Raw genomic sequence first — 19940 nt, 5'->3', positions numbered from 1 at the left:
TTCTCGAAGGCTCAGAATTGAGGAAACCCCTCAGTTCCAAGAATACACAGCTGACTCTGCAAAGAATGGGGGCTAAAAAGCTCTGAAGGACCAAGAGTAAATTATTGAACAGCCTTTGTATGTCATCCATAAAATGGGATTGAGGCCAATAACCTCTTTTTCAGGTTAGTGATGACGATTAGCATCCTATGACTACTGAATTATAATATTCAAACCTAATTTTTTAATATTCTTAGGTTTGTGAAACCAGTTCAATCTACTGAATAGACCAAATATGATAGTTTAAAAAATGGGCTATACCTTTTCGTTTTTGGATGTCATCGAGTTGATTTTGACTCATAGTGACCCTACGTGACAGAGTAGAACTGCCCCATAGAGTTTTCTAGGCCCTGGTTAAGAGCTCAGGCTGCTAATCACAAGGTCAGCAGTTCGAATCCACCAGCTGCTCCTTGGAAACCATATGGGATGATTCTACTCTGTCCTACAGAGCCTTTTTTAATCCAAATCAATTTAACAGAAATGGGTTTGGTTTGGTTTTAATCTTTATGGAAGCCAGATTGCCAGGTCTTTCTCCGTGGATCCACTGGGTGAGTCTGAACAGCCAACCTTTGGGTTAGCAGCCTTTTGTGCCCCCAGGGCTTCTTATTATAACTTTTACTGGCTTATTTTTCTTCAAATGAAAAAGTCATATTAATATTAAATTAAGCCTATCTTCCTCATATCATGAAATTAATAGAAAATTGAATCTACTGAATTGCTAAAACCTTCACCTTACCCAACATTTCCCTATAAATTAACACCCTAGTTTGCAATTTCCTTTACCTCACAAATATTTGCAATGAGTGCTGTATACTTACTACTTCCAATTTAAATTTAATTTAGTTTTATAAATGTTTATGCATATGTAATTTAATTAAGTGCACAAATGCAATAATATCATGGATGCCTTTTTAGTGCAATCTTTTTTCTTTTTTTGTGTTTGAAATTTTATAAAATATGAGAAAATCCCTCTTTAGAAAGTTTGTGTCAATTCTAATGCTGAGTTTTGCCTCACTGGATTTTTTAAATATAATTAATTTTGTTGTTGAGAATATAAAAATAATTAATTTTGTTGTTGAGAATATACACAGCAAAAAATACGCCAATTTAAGTTTTTACATGTACAATTCTGTGACACAGACTACATTCATCAAATTGTACAACTATTCTCACCCTCCTGTTCTCAGTTGTTCCTCCTCCATTAACATTAACTCACTGCCCCTAAGTTTCCTATCTAATCTTTCAAATTGCTCTTGTCAGTTTGATCCCATATAGATAGATCTTAAAAGACCATAATGCTCAAGGCAGACTTTCCTTACTAGTTAAGCTAAACTAGTGCTTGGTTTTAAGAAGACTTCAGGAGATATTTTTAGTTTAAGGTTTAAAGATTATCTTAGGGTAATAGTGTCAGGGGGTTCATCCAGGCTCCATGGCTCCGGAAAAGTATGGATTTCATGAAAATTTGAAATTCTGTTCTGTCTCTTTTCATCTTTTTTTTTTCTTGGCTCTTCACCCTCCCATACCCTTGGCCTTGTCAACAACCTAATATATATGCTTTCATATTTGTATTCATATAAATATATAACTCTGCCTATGTCAATATGCATGCTTGCATGAGGCTTTTGGGCATCTCACGCTTCCACTCCAGACAGGTTCCTTCCTCTTGACTTTTCTGCAGTGCACCTTCTGTAATTACATCTGGTCACAAATCCAATGATTATTTTTGTAATCCACTTTCTTCTTGACCTCTTGTGAAAAAAAAGGAAGGCAACTCTCATAATTAACAGAACTTTGTGTCATATATTCTAAAAGGGAAAAATTCAACTAATAAAGAGATCTTTCTTTAAGTGCTTTGATCTCATTGTTGAAGTCTGAAACTCTTTTACAGATCCAAATTGGAGAACCTAAATTGAGCAGTATTCAGCTGCTATCAGTAATGTTTCCACTGGCCAATTTTTTCAGAAGTAGATTACTAGATCCTTCTTCCCAGTCTGTCTGAATCTGGAAGCTCCACTGGAACCTGTCTACCCTGCGTGGCCCTATTGGTATTTGAATTACAGGTGGCATAACTTCCAGCATCAGAGCAACATGAAAGCCACCACAGTACGACAAACTGACAGATGAATGGTGGCTCTCAAAGGGCCACTTGAAATGACAAAATAAAGTATTGTAACGAAATGTGCAAAGACCTGGAATTAGAAAACCAGAAGGGAAGAACACTCTTAGCATTTCTCAAGCAGAAAGAACTAAAGAAAAAATTCAAGCTTTTGAGACAGATGGGGTTAACTGTGCCGGTGGCTGAACAAAAGAGCTTTTAAAAAGATTGCCACCTAGAAGTTGGGTAAACAGGAACCCACCCTGTCAGCGTTAGATAGGATTGGGGAAGCCACTGACTCACTATCTTCTTCTTAGTGTCTTCCTAGTCCCCTCCTCCTTTGCAGGTATTGTACGCGCAGAGGAGCAGAGTGCGACTGCTGTTTGGCCTTCTTAGCCCTCCGAAGATGGTGATGTAGTGCTGAAGATAAAGTGCGCATGCACTATATCCCATAATAAGTGATGCTAAGGGCTGCCGAGAGGACTCCATCTTGAATAGCAACGGGTTCCATCTCAGATTCCAGATGCACGGCAACCTAATTAACATACACCGCCATTTGGAGAAGTACCCGCCCCTTGAAAGAAACCCACTAAATATTCATTACTCTATTGTCTCCACCGAACCCATATAAGCCCTCTACTTGCCTCCCTTTTTGAGTCAGTCTTTTGGAGAGGCTTAGATAACCCGTGACTCCTTTTGCTTGACTTAAGCAAAATAAAGCTTACTGAAGATAAAATTTGTCTTTCCCATGTATTCTCACTCGGGAAAAGACATGGACCCTTTGTGTCAGATTGGCCATTGGTAACACTTTGAGTTGTAGTATTGAAGGATTCTCTGGGAAAAAATTGAACATCACAGGAAGCATCAGAAGAAGATGGAAGGAATACAGAGTCACTGTACCAAAAAGAATTGGTTGACGTTCCACATTTCAGGAGGTAGCACATGATCAAGAACTGATGGTATTGCAGGAAAAAGTCCAAGCTGCACTGAAGAGGCATTGGCGAAAAACAAACCTCCAGGAATTGATGGAATATCAATTGAGATGTTTCAACAAAGGAATGCAATGCTGGAAGTACCCACTCATCTATGCCAGGAAATTTGGTAGACAGCTACCTGGTCAGCTGACTGGAAGAGATCCATATCTGTGCCCATTCCAAAGAAAGATGATTCAACAGAAAGCAGAAATCATTGAATAATGTCATTAGTATCACATGCAAGTAAAATTTTGCTGAAGATAATTCAGAAATGGTTGCAGCAGTGCATTGACGAGGAACTGCCAGAAACTCAAGCTGGATTCAGAAGACATGAAATGGGGAATATCGTTGCTGATGTCATACGGGTCTTGGCTGAAAGGAGAGTACACTGGAAAGATGTTTACCTTGTTTTATTGACTATGCAAAGGCATTCAACTGTGTGAAGCATAACAAATTATGGATAATATTATGAGAATGAAAATTCCAGAACAGTTAATTATGCTCATGAGGAACCTGTATATAGCCAAGCAGCAGTTATTCGAAGAGAACAAGAGGATACTGCATGGTTTAAAGTCAGGAAATATGTGCATCAAGGTTGTATCCTTTCACCATACTTATTCAATCTGTACGCTGAGCAAATAATCTGAGAAACTGGACCATATGAAGAAGTGTGCAGCATCAGGAATGGAGGAAGACTCATTAACAACCTGTGATATGCAGATGTCACAACCATCTTTGCTGAAAGCAAAGGGGATTTGAAGCACTTACTGATGAAGGTCAAAGAACATAACCTTCGGAATGGATTACACCTCAACGTAAAGAAAACAAAAATCCTCACAATTGGACCAATAAGCAACATCATGATAAATGGAGAAAATATTGAAGTTGTCAAGGATTTCATTTTACTTGGGTCCACAATCAACGCCCATGGAAGCAGGGGTCAAGAAATCAAATGACATATTGTATTGGGCAAATTTGCTGCAAAAGACCTCTTTAAAGTGTTAAAAAGTAAAGATGCCACCTCGAGGACTAAGGTGTACCACGGTATTTTCAATTACTTCATACGCATGTGAAATCTGGACAGCAAATAAGGAAGAACCAGGAAGAATTGATGCACTTGAAATATGGTGTTGGTAAAGAATATTGAATATACCATGGACTGACAGAAGAATGAACAATGCACCTTAAAGGGGAGGATGGCAAGACTTTATCTTGGACGCTTTGAATATGTTATCAGGAGAGACCAGTCCCTGAAGAAGGACATTGTCTTAGCCATCCAGTGCTGCTATAACAGAAGTACCACAAGTGGATGGCTTTAACAAACAGAAGTTTATTCTCCCACAATTTAGTAGGCTACAAGTCCAAATTCAGGGCACCAGCTCCAAGGGAAGGCTTTCTCTCTCTGTTGACTCTGGAGCAAGGTCCTTGTCATCAACCATTCCATGATCTAGGAGTTTCTCTGTGCAGAAACCTTGGGTCTGAAGGACTCGCTCTTCTCCCTGCACTGCTTTCTCGGTGGTATGAGGTCCTTCATCTCTCTGCTCACTTCCGTTTCCTTTTATCTCTTGTAAGATAGAAGTTGATGCAGGCCACACCCCAGGGAAACTCCCTTTACATTGGATCAGGGATGTGACCTGAGTAAGGGTGTTACATCCCACCCTAATCCTCTTTAACATAATCTAATCCTGCTTCATTAACCACAGGCAGAGATTAGGAGTTACAACACATAGGAAATTACATCAATCACAAAATGGAGGACAACCAAACAATACAGGGAATCATAGCCTACCCAAAATGAGACATATTTTTGGGGTACACAATTAAATCCATGACAGACATCATGCTCGGTAAAGTAGGGAGTCAAGGAAAAAGAGGAAGATCTTCAACGAGACAGATTGAAAAAGTTGCTGCAACAATGGGCTCAAACATAGCAACAACTGTGAGGATGATGCAGGACCGGTCAGTGTTTTGTTCTGTTGTACATAGGGTCACTGTGAGTCGGAACCTACTCAAGAGCCCCTAACAACAACAACAACAAATTAAGCAAATACTGTGATCTTGTTCAAATGTATTGAGATCTCTCTCAAGTAGCCTTTTTGAGTTTCACTAGCTAATGACAGAGTTCTATTTTCATTTCTACTGCTGAGTGTCATGAGGTCTCATCTTCTCTTCCTTCTCCCCTGCTGAATCAATGACAGTTCTTAGAGGAGGTCTATATTAATTTCCTAGGGCTGCTGTGGCAAATTACCACAAATTAAATCAATAGAAATTTATTCTTTCATCGTTCTTGAGGCTTGCTGTCCAAAATCAAGGCCATGCTCCCTCTGAAGGCTCTATGTAGGGAAGAATCCTTCCTTGCCTCTTTCTAGCTTTGAGTAGTTGGTGGCAACCCTCAGCATTCCTTGTCTTGTAGACCCATCACTCCAATCTCTGCCTCCATCTTCATATAGCCTTCTCCCCCTGTCTCTGTGTCTCTTCTTATCAGGATCCCAGTCGCTGGATTTAGCTCCCATCCCTACCAATCCAGTATGACATCATCTTAACTTGCTGACGTCTACAAAGACCCTATTTCCAAATGCGGTCACATTCTAAGGTTCTGAGTGGACATTGATTTTGGGGGGACACCAGTTATTCATCCCAGTATGGGGCCTTAGATTGTGTTCACGTGTAATAGAAAGCCTCTCGCTGTTGTGTAAAGGAACTGGGCTGTGGCGACCTGATTCTGGCTGGTGAACATGTTCCTTTTCCTTTCTGCAATTCAGTTCTTATAAAAAACAAAGTCTTGCTTTCAAATAAAGTCTGCGTTTAGTTTTTTCCCCCACAAACACTTAAACCAAAAAAACCAAACCCAGCGCCATTGAGTCGATTCCGACTCCTAGTGACCCTAAAGGACAGAGTAGAACTGCCCCATAGAGTTTCCAAGGAGCGCCTGGTGGATTTGAACTGCCAACCCTTTGGTTAGCAGCTGTAGCACTTAACCACTGCACCACTAGGGTTTCCCACAAACACTTAGCCACTTTTTTTTTTGTAGCCCTCTCCTTATGCGGTTTTCATGACATTTCCTTCGATTGGTTTCCTCCCCACATCTGTGAAGCTCTGCTTCACAGCTTCTCTTCTCAACACATACTTGGGAGCTCAGCAGCTTCTATGATGTTAACTATTACCTTTTGCAGCAAATCCCAAATGTTTATGTCTCACCCTGACCTATTTTTCCCACAGCATGAACTGCCCCATGGATATTTCAGTTAAGTTGCTCTACTAGTGACTCCCTTGACATACTTAACAATGAAAATCACCTCCAATTCCCACTTCTTTGTTTAACGATTGATGTCATTGCTGTTAGTTGCCATTGAGTCGATGCTGACTCCTGATGACCTTGTGTATAACGGAACAAAGCATTCATTGTCCAGTCTTGCACCATCTTCGTGATTGTTGGTGGGTTTGAGTCCATTGTTTTGGCTATTGTGTCAGTCCATCTTATTGAGAATTTCTCTCATTTTTGCTGGCCCTCTAGTTTACCAACCAGGATGTCCTTTTCAAGCAATTGGTCTTTCCTGATGAAACTCCCTGTTAAAAATGATCATTCCTGGCACCGAAGGGCCAATCATTATCATTATCTTGCTTGCTTAATCTCATTTCTACATCTGATTTGTTGCTGTGTTATTTAAAGTAATGCTAACCTGCTATAAAAATAAATCTAAACATGTATAATGGCTCTAATATGATCGGAGTTGATTTCTCAATTATACAGAGTCCCAATCAGGTGTTCCTGGTCAGTGGGCAGCTCTCCTCTAAACAAGGAGGAGGAAACCAGGCTTCTGCCATCCTTAGGCTCTATGATTTCGTGGGCATTGTGGGTGGCGTAGTGGTTAAGTGCTATGACTGCTAACCAAAGGGTCGGCAGTTTGAATCTGCCAGGCGCTCCTTGGAAACTCTATGGGGCAGTTCTACTCTGTCCTTTAGGGTCGCTATGAGTCGGAATTGAGTCGACTGCACTGGGTTTGGTTTGGTTTGTTTTTGGTGGTTGTAGGAAGTTTTTTGCATCTGACCCGAAAGTGCTTTATCTCGCTTCTGCTCACACTTGTTTGGCTAGACTCAGGCATGTGACTATTGTATCTGCAAGGGTAGGTGGAAAACATAGTTGAGGTGTGCGTCCTGGGAGAAGAGCAAATGCAGAAATGCTGGAAAGTTTCTGCTAGTTGGCAAATCCTGATTTTTTTTCTTTGTACTGTCTCTCACATCCATTTCTTTTGCCAGTTTCCACTGCTAGTGCCCTAGCGCAAGCCATTACTCCGTTGTATATAGACTACCACAAAGTTCATTGAATTATCTGTGTCTTAAATTGTCTCCCAATTTTGTCTTTTCCCCTCTAATGAATGTTGACCCTACAACCAAAGTGAGCTTTCTAAACTCAGTGACTTCACACTGCAGCAGGGCATTCAGAACTTTTCATAGTCCTTTCTATCCTTATCTCTCTTGGTTCAACTTCTTGGGCCTTTTCCTACAGGCAAACCAATCTACAAGAAGCGTCTGGTCTTCAGGTTCTTTCTCACTGTTTTCCTTCACTGACACTAAACAGGGACATATGATGAAGTGGAAAGATGGGCTTAGGATTCCGAGTGTATCTAATCAGGGCTCTGCCACTAATTAACTGTGTGATTTTCCATGCCTCAATTTTCGTTTGAAAAAATAAAGATATCAAGCCTACCTGTTGTGCATTTTGAAGTGTAAATGAGTTAATGTAAGTAAAAGCCCTGAGTTGATTGCCTGACGCACAATAGGTACTCACTAAATGAGTGATTTGCAGTTAATTATTAAGAATGCCCTCCTCCATCTTCAATCAGTCAGCCCCTATCTTTCCTCAAGATTTTGCCTAAGCATCTTTAAAATTGTGAAGTCTTTCCAGCTCATTCTTGCCCACCATGATCTCTTTCTGTTCTGAACTGTCTAATCTACTTATTTGGCAATTAGTCTTGTAATGTTTTATGATATTTTGTGTTTGAAACTTTTATTTACATCTTTTGTTAGAAATCACATTCCTGTGGAATTTCCTCTGCTTGACTGTGAGCTTTTGAGACCTGTGGCTGTGACTTACACATCCATTAATCTCCACTGCCTTCCACAGTGGTGGTTTCTTGGTAAGCATGCCAATAAAAGCTGTTTGATTTAATAAACACGTTTCTAGTGTTGACTGTTGTAGTTATAGGCAGAGAGTGAAAGGATTCCACTTGGGACATGTAGATATTCACTCGGGCACGTTTTATGATACCTGTTAGGAGATATTGCTACTGAGAATCCAAGTTCATGGTTATGAAGCAATTGATGGGACTGTGAATGCTGAGCCTGCTGGCAGCCCGGCCACCTACCAGGGCCGTTTGAACACTTCACATCAGTAATAACTTTCTTGCAGGGTAGTGTGGGCTCCCCATGAACAGTTAATTAGGGGGAGCAGGTTCATTATGGCAAAGTGTTTGAGTTTAGAACAAGCTAAATCAGAAGATTAAAATCATTTTCAGAATGAGTCAGAAGAAACATTTCATGGGATATTAAGACATTGGCTGTAAATAATGAAAGATAATGAGAGCATTAAATCCTAGCAACAATATATTAACTGCAAGGGAGCTAATTTGTAAATGAGTGCTTTGCCTCTCTCTGAGCTGCATTTTCATTTGCTGAAAGGGATTGCTGAGAATGGCCACCAAGGAGACACCTTTGGTAACAGTTGAGGGCAGTTTTTAATAGCTGAGTTGTCTCAGGCTCATTGCAATGTTTGGGCTTGGATTCTTTAGCAGTGAAAAATAAATACCCAGGAGTGGGGCAAAAATAATTTTTTTTTTTTTTTTTTTTTAACAGTAGCATTGCCTTAGTAGAGATGAAAATTTCACTGGATAATCTCCGATGGTATATTTTTTATGTCATTCCCAGCAGTAGATTAAAAATTCAAGGGGTTTTACTAGTATCTGTTGGTGGGTAGGTGTGGAGCTCAGGAGGAATTGGTGGTGGCAAGGTCTACTTTACTATTCTAAAAAGTTGTCAGTTTGAACCCACCCAGCGGTGTCATGGAAGAAAAGGCCTGGTGACCTGTTTCTTAAAGATTACAGCCAGGAAAACCCTATGAAGCAGTTCTACTCAGGAACACATGTGGTAGCCATGAGTTGGAATCAACTCAGGGACAACAAATTTGGTTTTGGTTGTAGCTTACCTTTGGAGTTCCTGAGTGATACAAACAGTTAATGTGCTCTGCTGCTAACTGAAGGTTAGAAGTTCAATGCCACCCAGAGGCATCTGGGAAGAAAAAGGCCTGGCAACCTAATTCCAAAATATCAACCACTGAAAACCTTATGGAACACAGTTCTTCCTGGACACACACGGGGTCGCCATGAGTTGGAACCAACTCGAATGGGTAGCTTACCTTTTCCTTTCTGTAACAAGGTGGGACTGTCTTAGTCATCTAGTGCTGCACTAACAGAAATACCACAAGTGGATGGCTTTAACAAAGAACAATTTATTTTCTCACAGTAAAGTAGGCTAAAATCCAAATTCAAGTCATCATCATCAAGTCATCTGTCGGCTCTGGAGGAAGGTCCTTGTCCTCAATCTTCCCCCGGTCAAGGAGCTTCTCAGGCACAGAGACCCTGGGTCCAAAGGATGCACTCTGCTCCTGATGCTGCTTTCTTGGTGGTATGAGGTCCTCAACGCTCTGCTTGCTTCCCTTTTTCTTTTATCTCTTGAGAGATAAAAGGTGGTGCAGGCCACACCCCAGGCAAACTCTCTTCACATTGGATCTGGGAGGTGACCTGAGTAAGGGTGGTGTTACAATCCCACCCTAATCCTTTTAACATAAAGTTACAATCACAAAATGGAGGACAACCACACAGTACTGGGAATCATGGCTTAACCAAGTTGATACATTTTTTGGGGGACATAATTCAATCCATGAGAGGGACTAAAAGAGGGACAGATACCTAGGGGAAAGGACCTGGCAGGAAGACAGATGAGGCACCAGATTTTTTCCCCCTGCCTTTATTTATTTTTTTATTTTGTTCTGAAATCATCCCACTGTGAAGGTAGAAAAAGGGGAATAAGTAGCGAGGAGGATGAAAGGAAAGAGAGAAAAAAATCACTGTTGCTCCTTGTGGCTGGGCTTTGACAACATTTTATTATGAAAATTTAAAGGCTGGTCTCTGGAGACTACAAAAAGAACAAGTAGTGTTTTGTGAAATCTGGTGTTGGCAGGTAAGGAAGGTTCGGACCCTATTTGACCTCAAATTTGAGTTAATATTACTTAACTTAATCCACACCTTTGCTTTTTTTTTTTTTGGTCAAATACCCAACAAGTCTCTCAGTTTGTCATATTGTCAGGGCTTGTGTTTTGCTGTGATGCTGGAAGCTATACCACTGGTATTCAAATACCAACAGGGTCACTCATGGTGGACAGGTTTCAGCCGAGCTTCTAGACTAAGACAGACTAGGGAGAAGGATCCGGCAGTCTACTTCTGAAAAGATTTGGCCAGTGAAAACCTTAAAAATAGCAGTGGAACACAGTCTGATGGAATGTGTGCTGGAAGATGAGCACCGCCCCCAAGGTTGGAAGGCACTCAAAAGATGACTGGGAAAGAGCTGCCTCCTTAAAGTAGAGTTGACCTTAATGACGTGGATGGACTCAAGCTTTCAGGACCTTCATTTGTTGATACGGCACAACTCAAAATGAGAAGAAACAGCTACAAATATCTGACACAGTGGCTGCAACCATGGGCTTAAGCATAACAATGATTGTGAGGATGGCTCAGGACTGGGCAGTGTTTCATTCCGTTGTATATGGGGTGGCTATGAGTCGGAACTGACTGGATGGCACCTGACAACAGCATCCCACAATATTTCCTTTTAATTTTATAGGAAGAGGCCTGGAAACACTAAGGTAGACTAGTGATTTACTAGGGCTACAAATTAGCAGCAGAACCAAGAATAGAATGCAAAACAAGGATGGGCAGTGATTTACTTCAATCATTATATCTTCTTTGTTCTTAGTGAAGAGCTTATTATGTTGCTAGGATGCATTCTGGTCACTGTTGGAGGGTATTGTTCTGTGGATAATGAAGACACGTGGCTTGACTCATTGCTTTGGAGTTTTAATAATCATATTATTTCTTTCTCCAATTCACAAAATTTTATAATTTATCCTGGGAGTTTTAGTCAATTAGCAGAAATTAGAAAGGTCCTATAGACTACAGAATTATTTCTGGCAGGACTGTCTTTAGTGATTACAAATCCAGTTTCAGTACATGTTGGCAGGGATAAAGCAATCATCTCAAGTTCATAGAAGACCTCACATTTCTCTCGTTTTTTTCCCCCCTTATATTGTCCAGTAAGTACAGTATTATTGCTCAAATGTCAAACTGCATCTTTGGAATGATATAAAGCCCAATACGCATGGATGAGTTAGAAATTCAGTAATTAGAGTCTTTCTTTGAAGAAGCAGCTCACGAACGCTCTAAACTTTTTCTTTGCATCTTGAACACCCAGGCAGCAAGCAATGGGAAGGAACACTTCCGAAACCAACACTGCATTTTTTTTTTTTTTCTTGCACAGAAATCCTAATGCTGATCTCTGCCATCATCGGATTTTACTGAAGTCCAATGCGGCTTGGTTTATGATCCTTTTCAAAAAATACTATTAACTGTTTTCTGCTTTCTACATACCCTGTTGTTAGGTAATGAACAATAGGTAGATTTTTTTTTTTCCTCCCTGTGAAGCATAAGGACAGAGTGTTGCAAGCCTGTAAAAGCAAGCATTAGTTCCATTTAGAATCCAAAATGTGAAAGGTTCAACATAATTAACAGTAACAGTTTGTTTCACAGCGTTTTGAAATTGACATATTGCAGACACTTGTACCGCTCCTCAGTTTGGTAACGTTAATAAACTAGCACTTGTCATTTAAGAGTAATTATGAGTCCATCCATGTGTGATTGTTCTAATGAAGTCAAATAAAGAAATCAGCATTTCGGAGGCATTCTTTAGTTCTTAATTAGGGAGCCAGCAGCAAGTTTAACGGTCTTCGTTTCCATCCAGTTCTTCCCATTGCATTGCTCTTAGAATGGTATGATAAAGTCATTGCATTTAGAGAGTGCTAAGTTTGACAGACGGTGCTTGGAGCTGTGAAATCCTTTGCCACTTGCAGAAGCAGCACTGTTAATCAGGTAACATATTTGCACTTGGGTGGAAATAAAATGCTTTGAGATCCTTGGATGCAAAGTGCTGTTGAAAATTGCAGCACACTCAATGCTTCCCAAGACTTTGTGAAGAAGACATGTGACAAGTATTACTGGACTCATTTTATTTCTAGAAACACTTGACAATGTAACTTCTTTACCCCAAATCACCCTCTAGGGTAGGAAAAGAATGTTAAGTGTTGTCTTGACACCCCCAGAAGACCACTAGTATAACCTATTGATCAAGCAAAGCTGAGTATATTATTTACCGATATAAGGAGAGCACCCTCTTGAAATGTCTAGAGTCTCAGAAGAGGGTGTTCAGGGGCAGAAATTTATAGAATTTAGAGGTCAGTTTGTATTGGAATTTTATTGTAGGACTCTGATTGGGATTGGGAAAAGTTCAGGTTATAACCGTTTAGGATTGGCAGACCAGACCAGGCTTTTGGGGAGTGTTCTGAAGCATTTTGAAGAGAGTTAGATACGAGTGAGTTTGTCTAGTTGAGTTTGCCTCGTTAGATACGAGTGAGTTTGCCTAGTTGTTCTGAAAAGGACTGGCTGAACAGTCAACTGTCTGGATAAATGGATTTTGTGGGAGTTTCCACAGTGAAAAATGAAACAAAACAAAGTTATTTACTGGCTTGCACCCTTGTCTTTCTGGGCAAGAATTTTCTGGAGAAAATATTAGAGACATATCAATATAAGAGCCTTAGTTTTTAATCTTGATAATTCAGCTATGACAGTGCAGGCCTATGGGACCCTGATCAGATTAGTTCAGAATTTATCTATCTAGAGTTGGAACAGACTCAACCACAACTAAAAACAACAATCCACCCACCTATCGGTCTGTACATCCGTCTACCCATTCAAACAACATTCATTCATTCATACTATTTGCCAATTATTAGACAGGGTTCTGGAGTCCCTGTGTAGTCCAAATGGTTAACATGCTCTGCTTCTAACAAAAAAGTTGGCAGTTTTTGAGTCTACCCAGAGGCACACTGGAAGAAAGACCTGGAGATCTATTTCCAAAATATCAGCTATTGAAAACTATGGAGCACAGCTCTACTCTGACACATATAGGGTCACCATGAATCAGAGTTGATTCCAAGGCAACTGGTAAGGCAGGACTGTAGGAATACAGAGTTGAAAGATAATCCTCGCCCTTGAGGCTCACAGTCTTAGGGATGACAGCTACCTTAAAGTGCTGTTATAATAACAAGTACTATAGTACAGGGCTTTTTTTTTTTTAATAGTGTTAAGAGCACAAATGGGGAGAGATAAGAGAGAAAAATTAGGCATTGCCTGGTTGTGAAGGGCCTCAATGCAGTGCTCAGGAGATCCAGCTTAAATTGTTAGGGCCAGGGTTTCCAAACTTGGCTGCACTTTAACATCACCTGGAGATTAAAAGCAAAAGAAAAAAAACAAATGGGGGCTCCACTCCAGACTAATTAAAGTCAGAATATCTGGGATAAACCCCGAAAGTATGACCCCTGGACACCCTGTTAACTCAGTACTCAAGTCACTCTGAGGTTTGCCCTTCAGCCAAAGATTAGACAGTCCCATAAAACAAACAATAATACATGTATCTCAACCATGTATATGAAACTCAACGGGCACACCAGCCCAGGGGCAAGGATGAAAAGGCAGGAGGGGACAGGAAAGCTGATCGAATGGAAAATGGGGGACCCAAGGTCAAGAAGGAGAGAGTGTTGACATGCGCTGGGGTTGGCAACCAATGTCATGAAACAGTATGTGTATTAATTGTGTAATGGGAAACTAATTTGTTCTGTAAAATTTCACCTAAAGCACACACACACACAAAAGTTAGACTGTACACACCAATTCTAAAACAAAGGGGTTAAAAAAAAAAAAAATCTGGGAGAGGACCTGGGCATTTAAAGCTACTCTGGTGATTCTAATATGTAACTAGGATTGAGAAACCCTGCTGAAGAGACTGGGGCGCCATGAAGGCTCCCAAGCAAGACAATGATAAATTTTGAAGTGTGTACAAATGATGGCAGCCATATGGAGGATTAAGAGAAACTAGAAACTGGTAGACCGCTTAGGAGATTCTTGCAATACTCCAGATGGTGGCCTGAATAGGGGCAGGGGCAGAAGCAGATACAGAGTAAAGAGAACTTTCGAAGTTATTTTTGGTGCTCCTTTACTTAGCTACAGCAATTCTGTGCTTTCAGCATAGTTTCTAGCAAGAACATATAGCAAGTGCTCAAAAATGCATGAACTGAATTAAATTACTGAAACTTTATGTGACATTTTCCATGTGAACAAAAACACAGCAGAGGACGAAATCAGTCTCACGTAACGTGACGTGGTTTTGTGGCAAGAGCGTTGGCCTTGGAGGCTAAGGCACCTGGGCTCAGGCTTGACTTTGCCTTTGATGATCCGCCTGAGCTAGATCATCAATGAAGACTGCAATCCTACTCTGTAATCTTCCCAGGAGTGTTCTAAGGATCAGATGAGCTCATTGCCGTGAAAGAGATTCAGTGTTAAGAAGATAGGTAACAAAATGGATCCAGGGAAGCTCTCTAAGCCAAGCACTGAAACCCATCCCTGTAATGGGGATCTTAATGCTGTCACCACCCAAGAGGCTAGGGAAAATTCTCCCATAAAGGCTTGGTCCTGGGACCCTCAGCTCTTTCCATGTGCCCAAGGCTCTGCACTTCACATCTTCTGTATATTTGCTCCCTGGAAGGGTCTTTTCAGTGTAAGGAGTGGCAGGCAGCTTTCAGGTTTGGCATCAGTTGCTAGTACTTGTCTGCATCATTCAATCCTCACAAGAAGACTATGAATCACACTCTATCATTCTGCCCATTTTACAAATGAGTAAAATGAGGCCTGAGGGATTTATCTCTGGGCTCTAGTTTGTAGTTTGGATCCAAGTTCCTGCTCTTCTTGATATCATTTCAAAGCTTTTACCCTGGCAAGTTCTCTGTATTCTGCCCAGATCATAAAAGTTTCCTGCTACTAGCTTGGTTTTACTGGTATAGTGTACAGGCTCCCCCAGTTAACCTTCGTTGAGTTCCTTCTGCTTTACAGACTCTTGCAAACTACTTTATGAAGTTTTCTGAATATTAACAATCCCTTTTGCTTTGAAATAGATTTTTCATTTGAGCGTCTTGCCAAGGTCAGCTTAGGGTGCTTCTCTCTCCTGCATACAATTTGCCTACTTCTGTAATTTTTTCATTGGACCTTTGCCTAACCTTAGAGCTAGCTGAAGGTCACCTTAACAAGACACAACACCCTGGCATCTGGACTTACTCAACAGCAGTTTTGATATATCCTAGAGTCCTCAGTTAAGGGCAAGTAAGTCATATATCTGGAAGATGCCTTGTAGGATTATGTAACGTTAGTATTTCCCACTTTTATGGCTCTCTCATGCTGAGGTGTAGGGGATTTGTTAGCTTATTTTATGAAGGCTATTATACTATGGCTACCTATGATCAGTAGCAGGAGACTACAGTACTGTGCATTAGCTATTATTCTTTGTTCAAGTTAGTACTCTTTTGGTTTCAGGTGACAGAAACCCAACTCTATCTTAGGCAAAAAGATAAATTTATTGGCTCACGGAATCCAAGGAAGAGCTGAGCTGTTCTCATTCTGACTGGCTGTCTCTGCATGACAGGAGAAATTGCTGTCCCATAGATAACAAGTTTTACATCTCATGATTTCTATTCCCAGTGAGGAACTCCTTGTCCCAAATAGAAAGATTCTAGGAAAAGATTCTAATTGGTCCAGGTTGGGGCAGGTGCCCACTCATATTCCAAACAACCCTGTCTAGGGAAGTGATATTCAGTAAGAACGTGGCAGCTTCAAAACATCATTTCTGGCTGTCCGAGAGACTATTATTGTGGACACGAGTCATAGGGCTCATTTTCTTTACGGGATGGATCAGTTGCACCAAGTGACACATCACCTAGACCCATCCCATGAGTTGCAGGAGGAAGTCACCTGGAAATCTCCATGCCTTCAAGCCACATGTTCAAGGTCATAGCTTGAATTTATCGTCCTCCTTCTAATAAAGCTTTTCAGGATTATCCTGTCATGTATGAAGTCCCTATTCACCTCAGTCCCTGCCATAAATCCAAGGCTCCACAGTCAACCATCTTTTTTTTTATTCTTATATTATGATGTTGATCCCTAATTCCCCACCCTTCTTCCTGTACAATTCTTTTACTGTATCCTCTGGGATTCCTGATCTGTGATCAACAAACATATTTGTGTGTGGACATTTCCTTCATCTCCTTGCCTTAATTGAAACCTAGTTGTCTTCTTCTGACACTACCATCCCCTCTGCAATCCTCACCTAGGAGGCTGTTTTCCTTTTTTTTTTCCTTTCATGCCTCATGAGGGGTAGTAAACATGCTCCTACTTTCTCATTGTCATATTTAAATAATTTATCTTCCTTTCTCATTTAAAACCCCAAATTCCTTTTACCTTACAGCATTCAACTACACCACCCACTAACACGGTCTTGTCTTTTGAAACTGTCTTCTCCTGGCCTCCTGATTTCACCCATTTACTGAAAATTTAGCTCCTTGCTCATTGTTTCTACCTCTGTCCCTACTTCTTCCTGTCTCTTCCCTTCCCCAAAATACGTTGCGTAAACATTTGCGTCTCCACCTTCACTATCATCACTTTAGCCCAAGTCACCATCATGACTTGCCTGGATTACAGCAGTAGTTCCCTAACTGGCCTCCCTAAAATCCATTTCTCCCAATAGCCAGCCATCTTTTAAAAATGAAAATCAGGTCAAGGCACATTTTGCCTTCAACTAAGACATCTAAACACTTTCTATGTACAGTTCTTAGAACAGAGGATAAGCTCCTTGCCCAAAGCTTCAAAACCCTGAGTGATTTGACTCCTCCCAATCTCTTCAACATCATCCCATGTGATGTTCCCCACTCTTCACTACCTCCCAGCCACACCACTTTTATTTTCTTTGAGAAAGACAAGTTCTTTCCTTCCTCAGGGCCTTAGCATGTGCTGTTGCCTCAGCCTGGAACCCTCTCTCCACTGCGGGTACCCGTACACCCCCTTCACAGGGTTGGCCTCTTCTTTCACATCCAAACTCCAATGTTCCTCAGAGAGACGTGCTCTGACCAGTCTATCTAAAGGGGTGCTGCTTTCCTCCCCACCACCCCACCTTTCACTACTTTGCCACCTTGCTTTCTTTATCTCTTTTATAGCAACCCTCACAATGTATAACTATCTTAATTAATATAAGTTCCATGAAGGAAGACATCATGGCTATCTTCTTTTCAGCTCTGCATTTCCTACCCCCAAACCAAATCCATTGCTGCTGAGTCAATTCTGACTCATTGCAACCCTATAGGACAGAGCGGAACTGCCCCGTAGGGTTTCCAAGGAGTGACTGGTGGATTTGAACTGGAGATCTTTTGGTCAGCAGCCATAGGTCTTAAATACTGTACCACCAGAACTCCTGTATTACCTACCCAGTTCCAACGTACAGAAGGTGTTGAATAAATACTTATTAAATAATTATATGTATTGTGAAACTACTGTGTTTCTTTCATAAACTAAAACACTTTATCCTATGTCTTCTGAGAACAGAGCAGAATATTAGGAACATGAAAGAACACAAATAAAGAGGTATTATTGGGTCTGGGAGTAAGGGCCCTACATTATAGGAACTTGCAGCGAGTCTTTTTACCTTTCTGAATCTTATCTACTTTGTAAATTGAGAAGGTTAGACTCAAAAAAGATCACAATCTTTTATTCCTTCCACAGGTATTTAAGCACAGCACCTCCCTGTTAATAATTTCTTTCACCGAGCACAGTGACTATTGTTGGGGAATCTCTGTGGAGGTGAGTTCAGCATTATTCAATGGATTTTCCATCCCTTTGCCTTAAAATAAATGGACTCAGTATCTCTACAGTTTCCAGAGCATTATGTTACATTTACAATATCTGCCTTCACACAGAGTGGTTATATGAGCCAGCCAGCGGCCATTCAGTACATTTTATTACAGTTTCAATGACAGAAAGACAAATTTAGATGAAATAGCTTTAAAACTTTTCTTTATCAAATGCATATTTATTTATTAAGAGATCTTTATGTGCTGGGTATTGTGCTAGACTCCTTGGAAAGAGGGGTGAGCACAAGCAGATCTAGATTTTATTCCTGTGGAACTTTCGGTCAGGTGAGTAGGGTAGGCATTGAACAAATGATGGCGCTAAACCAAAAAAAAGAAACAAAAACCAAACCAGTTGCCATCGAGTCGATTCCAACTCATAGTGACCCTACAGGACAGAGTAGAACTGCCCCATAGGGTTTCCAAGGAGTGGTTGATGGATTCGAATTGCTGATCTTTTGGTTAGCAGCCAAGCTCTTAACCAAGGTGCCACCAGAGCTCCGTGATGGCACTAGTGGATATGTAATATAATGGAAGTAAATTCTCTGAAGGAAGGGTGATATGGGTTTCTGTGAAAATGTATAACAAAGAAGCCTGACTTAGACTGGGGGCCTAGGCATCTTTGAGGAGAAAGTGATGGTTTAGCTGAGACATAAAGGATGAGTAAGCAGTTAACTAGGTGGAGGTACAGGTGGGGAGAGAGAGCATTCCAGGCAGAGGGAATGGCTTGTGTTAAAGTCCTGTAGTGGAAAAAAAACTTGCTGAGCTCAAGGAACTGAAGGAAGGTCAATGAGCTTGGAGAGAAGAGAATGAGGCAGATGACGGTACTATTTGATGATTATAAAGGTGGGCAGGAGCCAGAAATGTCGGGCCTTGTAGTCTATGTGAAGAGTTTTGATTTTTATGATTTGTGGAAAGTCAATAATAATGTTTACAAGGGGTAACATTATCAGGTTTCGGTTTTGCAAATGTCACTCAGGCTGCTATGTGGAGAAAGTGCTGGAAGGGTTAGAGTGTAGGCAGACCAGTTAGTAGGCTATCGGAGAATCTTTTGCAGCCTGACAGCACGGATTAGGGGAGTCACAGTGGGTATGGTCATCAGTGGACATATCTGAGAAATATTTAAGACAAAATTCTGACTTGTGGTGCCATTCACTGACATGGAGAATACTGGAGTAAGATTTGGCTTTAGTGACAGATCATGAGTCTAGTCCTGTACATGTTGAGATTGAGATGCCTTCAAGCCAACTGCTAACCAAAAGGTCAGCGGCTGGAACCCACCAGCTACTCTGCAGAAGAACGATGCAGCAGTCTGCTTCCGTAAAGATTTCAGCCTTCGAAACCTATGGGGCGGTTATACTCTGTCCTATAGGGTTGCTATAGGAATTTGACTCAGTGACAATGAGTTCATTGGTTAGTTGGTTTGTTTTTTTAACAACCATAACCACAACAATTTTCCAATCCTAGGCTCTAGAGGAGGGTAGAGATTTCCCCTAAGTATTTTGCTTTTCTTCTTCTTATTTTATTTTAAGGAGCACTTACCATATCCTTAAATGTTCTGTTTCCCTCATTTTGTTTTTCAAACAACTTCATTAATGTTTTTGTTTATTCAAATTCTGACTCATGATCTCCTATGTAGAACTGAGGCAGATTCCTTAACATTTAAAAATTATCCCCTCTAATAATATATTTATGTTCTTTACTAAAGAACATGAGATTAAAAAAG

At 40.8% G+C, this 19940-nt stretch overlaps 1 long non-coding RNA gene across 3 annotated transcripts in view; it reads left to right on the top strand.

Annotated features, from left to right (window-relative positions):
• The window catches only part of LOC111750520 (uncharacterized), a 311775-nt gene that overhangs the window by 38576 nt on the left and 253259 nt on the right, over positions 1-19940 (top strand). For 2 of the 3 annotated variants that reach the window (XR_010321510.1, XR_010321509.1), the window contains exon 3: positions 18090-18167. The exons of the other annotated variant lie outside the window; for it this stretch is intronic. This is a non-coding gene — a long non-coding RNA (uncharacterized LOC111750520). The remainder of the gene's footprint in view (positions 1-18089; positions 18168-19940) is intronic. 3 annotated transcript variants of the gene reach the window in all.

The sequence above is a fragment of the Loxodonta africana genome, chromosome 3 (genome assembly GCF_030014295.1).
Source record: "Loxodonta africana isolate mLoxAfr1 chromosome 3, mLoxAfr1.hap2, whole genome shotgun sequence".
In the NCBI taxonomy this organism is placed as follows: domain Eukaryota; kingdom Metazoa; phylum Chordata; class Mammalia; order Proboscidea; family Elephantidae; genus Loxodonta; species Loxodonta africana.
Note: the sequence above shows the minus strand (reverse complement) of the source record. Positions and strands in the feature narration are given on the sequence as shown.